Source organism: Myodes glareolus, chromosome 17 (assembly GCF_982192425.1).
Source record: "Myodes glareolus chromosome 17, mMyoGla1.1, whole genome shotgun sequence".
Classification (NCBI taxonomy): Eukaryota; Metazoa; Chordata; class Mammalia; order Rodentia; family Cricetidae; genus Myodes; species Myodes glareolus.
Window position 1 is genome coordinate 312935 of NC_142042.1, and position 6000 is coordinate 318934.

The window sequence follows — 6000 nt, forward strand, 5'->3', positions numbered from 1 at the left end:
TTCCTCCCCTTCTTCCATTCCCTTCCTGCTCCCCCACTCACCTCCTCCCGCCACCTCCAGTCTTAAGAGAGGGCAGGGTACCCTGCCACGTGGGAAGTCCAAGGCCCTCCCCCCTCCATTCAGGCTTAGGAAGGTGTGCATCCAAATAGACTAGGGTCCCAAAAAGCCAGTACATGCAGTAGAAACAAGTTCCAGTGCCATTATCAATGGCTTCTCAGTCAGCACCCATTGTCAACCACATTCAGAGAGTCCAGTTTGATCACATGCTCATTCAGTCCTAGTCCAGTTGGATTTGGTGAGCTCCCATTAGATCAAACACATTTTCTCTGTGGGTGGACCAACCCCTCGCAGTCCTGACATACTTGTTCATCTTCTCCCTCCTTCTTCCCTTCATCTGGACCTTGGGAGGTCAGTACAGTTCTCTGATGTGGGTCTCTGTCTCTATCTCCATCCATCACCGGACAAAGGTTCTATGGTGATATTTGAGATATTCATCAGTGTGACTATTGGACAAGGCCAGTTCAGGCACCCTCTACTCTGCTGTCCAAGGACTTAGCAGGGGACATCCCCATGGACACCTGGGATCCCCTTTAGAGCCAAGTCAGAGAACTCTCAACAGAAGTTTAAATGGTCAAAAGATACTTAAGGTCATGTGTAACATGAAGGGTCCCCTTTGTTGGGGTTTCTGTCCCACCTGGTACCCCACAGCTGGCAAGCCCCAACATTTGTAACATGGATGGGGCCTGCTTGTTGGTGTTTTATGTCCTGCCTGGTTCCCACAGCTGTTTAACCCCCCAAAAAATCACACAGAGATCTCTTTAAGTTATAAAGCTGATTGGCCCATTAACACATGCTACTTATTAGCTCTTGTAGCTTATATTAACCCTTTATTCTGATCTATGTTAGCCATGTGGCTCAGTACCTTTTCAGTGGGGCAGATCACATCCTGTTGCTTTGGTGATCTGGGCAGGAGTGAGAGGAATCAACTTCCTCCTTCCCAGAATTCTCCTGTTCTACTTCCTGTCTGGTTTACCTGCCTATATTTCCTGCCTGGCCAATCAGCATTTATTTAAAACATGATTGACAGAATACAGACACTTCTCCCACACCAGTCATGTTCAACTTCCTTAGTGATCAGGGAAATACAAATCAAAACAACTTTGAGATACCATCTTACACCTGTCAGAATGGCTAAAATCAAAAACACCAATGATAGTCTATGCTGGAGAGGGTGTGAAGTAAGGGGAACACTCATCCATTGCTGGTGGGAATGCAAACTTGTGCAACCACTTTGGAAATCAGTATGGTGATTTCCAATCTGGCTATATTCTGCCCTACTATCTGGTGAAGCACCTTCTTCATTAACCAATGATAAAAAACATAATCATAGAATACAGAAGAGTCTCACACATCAGCTTGGCATTTATGTTTCTTCTCTGATAATGTACAGAGTGCCTTCCAGTACCAAAGATGCTAGAACATAAGGAGACATCTCTATGTAGGCAGAAACTTGACTTCTCTATGTTCAAAGAATTTGGTAGATGTTGTCTTCAGTCCTGGGGCCTTGTCATTCATTTGTGTAGAGGAACCTATAGTCTCAGAAATAGAATGGGTTGGTTAGAGATTTCCAAGGGATTCTTTTGATCAATTGAATTCGATGTAACACAATCCTGGTACTGGGAGCTGCATTTGATGACAAGAGATGACTAGTTGTGACTCTGTATGCCCCAGTTTTTTTGTGATTTTACTTAGATCACTTTCATATATACATACAATTTCAGAAGCTTTTACTCTATCAAGGTCCCATACTATCCTTCAAACAGCCCTCCCTCCATTTTAACTCTCTCTCACCATATTCTATCCAGACCTTTCATGTATCCATAAATATTCATTCTATTTCCCTTTCCAAGGGTTATCTGTCACCCCCACTCCCCACTATGTTTAGTTTCTGTGGTTCTATAGATTGTAGCTTGGTTATCATTGACTTAGCACCTAGTATCCATAGTATCCAATATAAGTGAGTGCATACCATGTTTGTCTTTCTGCATGTGGGATGTTTCACTTACAATAATTTTCTCCCTAGTTCCATTAATCTATCTGAGAATTTGATGATTTCCCTTTTAATGGCTGAATAATACTTCATTGTGTAAATACATTATATTTTCTTTTGTTGAGGGACATTTTAGTCCCTTCTCATTTTTTGGCTAGTATATATAGAACTGCAATGAGCATGATCAAAAAAGGCTCTGTTGTATGATGAGGAATCTTTTGGTTATATGTCCAGGAGTGATATAATGGGATTTGCACGTAAATTGATCACCATCTTACTAAGAAACAGCTACACTGATTTCCACAGTGGCTTGTGCAATTCATCCCACCAGTAATGGATGAATGCTCCCCTTTCTCCATATACTTGCCAATATGAATTGTCACTTGTTTTATTGGTTCTAGCCATTCAGCCATGTGTAAGATAAAAGTTCAAAGTAGTTTTGATTTATATTTCCCTGAGAGCTGAAGATGTTGAATATTTATTTATGTGTCGTTTGACTTTCCTCTATTGAGTTTTCTCTATTTAATCTATACACTATTTAATAGGATTATTTGTTTTCTTGATATCTATTTTTTGGTATATTTTGGATATATATTTTTAAATATCTTTTTACACCTCTATATATTTTGGATATTAACATTCTATTGGTTGTGTAGTTTGTGAAAAAATTTCACACTCTTTAGGCTACCACTTTGTCTGAATAATGGTGTCTATTGCTCTTCAGAAGCTTTTCAATTTCATGAGGCTCAGTTTTAAATGTTATGCTTGTGTCTTAGTGCTTGTGCTAGAAGTGTTCTGTTCAGAAAGTCTTTTCCTGTGTCAATTAATTCAAGTCTATTCCCATTTTCTCTTCTGTCAGGTTCAGTGTACCTAGTTTTATATTGAAGTCTTTGATAAATTTGTAGTTGAGATTTTTCAATGTAATAGGCATGAATCTATTTGGATTATTCTACATAGAGCTACCTAATTTTATTTGAATCATTTGTTGAAAATGATGTCATGTCTGTAGTGTCTATTTCTAGTTTCTTTATTTAAAAAAATCAATGTTTCCATATGTGCTGTGATTTATGTAGGGGTCATTAATTTGATTCCATTGACCATTAAGTCAATTTTTACTTTTATATTATGTTAATTTTACTATTATGGCTCTGTGGCATAAATGGGGAAATAATTTCAACAGTGTTGAATATAGATATGGGATCTCTTTGGAGGTACACCCAAGAAATTGGATAAAAGGGGCTACTGACTCCTCAACTATGTACTAAGAAAGTAGTCTGATGTATAACATAGGAGGGATTGAATTATATTGCTAAGAATAAGACACAACAACAGACTATAAACAAAGAAAACCTAATTAATTTGATTCAGGACTCTTTATAAGTACTAGAGAAAATGATAATTGTCAATTTTCTTTCCATTATTTTACAGAAAGCACATATTTATCCCATATTTTCTAGTTTAGCTTGTACTATTCATGATTGTATTATAATTAAGGCATAAAACAAGTCTATGTTTTTATGGGGGAGCACAATTTAGGTGTACTTAGGCTTGCTTTTCTGATAGGTAGTTTTCCAGATAGCTCCCTCAATATGGATAATTTGCTAAACACTTTGGAGAAAAGTCTGTGAATAAATCCACAGTCTACTATATATAACTGGTCTAGCAAGTAAGCATGTTTCACTTGACCTCTGCTTCCTAAGGTGGTTTTAAACTTGGGGTTGCTCTCTAGATTCTACCTACTGATTGCTTAGATTATAGACTATGCTACTATTCCTTGTTGAGACAGTTATTATGGCTTTGCATGACTGACTACTGTCACTTCAGTTTGAATCTGCTTGACTTTGACATCTGTGCTTATTTCATGTCTAGTCTGCAACTTTTATGTTATGGTTAATATTTTTATTATACATATGGACATGATAACTGATGCCAGCTCTGTGATTAAAAATTACCTAACAAAGATAAATAATTGCAAGTTTACTCTTGTTAAATTTTGGTTAATTTTATCTTTGAAACCCATAACTACTGACAGAGGTCAACTTGTGCATGAAGTGATTACCAAAGGCCTGTAGGTGGCATTGCTCCCTCTTTGCCAGTGAGTTTCTGGCTAAAGTGATGGTTTTCTTTAAAATTGCATACAAAGACCACACAGACAGGGAAAAATTCCAGGTAGACTCCCACCTGCCCAACTTCCTCACCTTATTAGTCTCTGCTCATCCTGTTTCCAGTTTCCTACCCTCCTATTCATCATACTCTAGCCTTCAACTTGGAAAGAGACACTATGCTCTACCAGAGACCATCCTGACCACCAAAAGTCCAGCCTCAATTGTGGATGGAGACTTCCCACTCTGCAGAGACCACACAGACTGAAAGAAATCCAGGTAAGCTGCTAACCTACAAAGCTTTGCATTTGCTCAATGTGTCAGCCTCCTCCTACTCTGTAACCAGTCCCACAACATCCTACTTGCTGTGACCCAGCCTCCAACTGGCTCAGACCCTCCCTACCCTACAGACTGGGAGAAGTTGAGAAGGATCACCAATTGCTACATTCTCCCACTATTTTACACTCCCCACTATGCCCTGTCCTTCACCCTCCTAGGTGCCTTGCTACAACCTAAATTGTGGTAGAGACTCCCTGCTCTACCACAGATCACACAGAAGAGAAGCCCAGGACACACAAAAGAGAAGACCAGAGAAAAAGAAACCAAGGAATAAAACACTCATTCAACAAAGATAAACTTAGAAGTCATTACCTAGACTTAAAAATAATTATCCCAAACCCAGATGCCTATAGGCTAGCATAAAAAAAATTGTCAACAGTAGTCAAGGAAATAAGTCACCACCATAACACATCTATCCCAGTAGAGTAACCTCTGAATATTGCAGCACAGCAGAATCATAAGAAAAAGACCTTAAAACTAACTTTATGAAGATGATTAAAGTCCTTAATTAGGGAATAGATATATCCCTTAAAGAAAACCAACAAAAAACCAGCTGTTGAAGGAAAAATATAAACAATTCAAGACCTGAAAATGGAAATAGAAACAATAAAGAAAGCACAAACAAGGGAATTCTGAAACTGAAAAATCTAGAACTAGATTTTTGTATACAAAATCACAGATTTTGTATCTGTGAACTAGAGCCACAGATACAAACATCACTAACAATACAACAGATGGAAGATAGGACCTTAGGCATTGAAGATACTATAGAAGAAACAGACACATCAGTCAAAGAAAATGTTAAGTCTAAAAATATCCTGATACAAAGCATTCAGGAAATATGGGACACTATAAAATGACTAAAACTAAGAAAAATAGGAATCAAAGAAGGAGAAGATTTCAAGCTCAAAAGTGCAAAAAAATATTTTTAACACAATCACAGAAAAAAATTTCCTAAATTAAAAATGTCTGTAATAGTATAAGAAGTTTACCAAATAGATATTATAAAAGAAAGTCTCCTTGGAACATAATATTCAAAGCACTAAACATACAGAACAAGCAAATAATACTTAAATCTGTAAGGGAAAAAGAACAAGTAATATTTAAAGGCAGACCTATTAGAATTATACCCAACTCCTCAATGGAGAATCTAAAAGCCAGAAGGGCCTGGACAGATATCCTGTTAAGATACCATGAATTTCAACCCAGACTGATGTCCTTAGCAAAACTTTCAGTTGCCATAGAAGAAGAAAATAAGAGAGTTCACAACAAAGCCAAAATTAATAACATCTGGCCACAAATTCAGCCCTATAGGTACTATAAAAAAGCTCCAACCTAAAGAAGTTACTAGCACCCATGAAAACCGGCAATAATCTCATACCATAAAAACCAAAAGAAAGGGAAAACACACACATACACACATACAGACAGACACATGCAGTATCATCACCACCTCTGACAAAATAACAGAAATAAAAAAATTGTCATTGCTTTTACTCAATACTAATG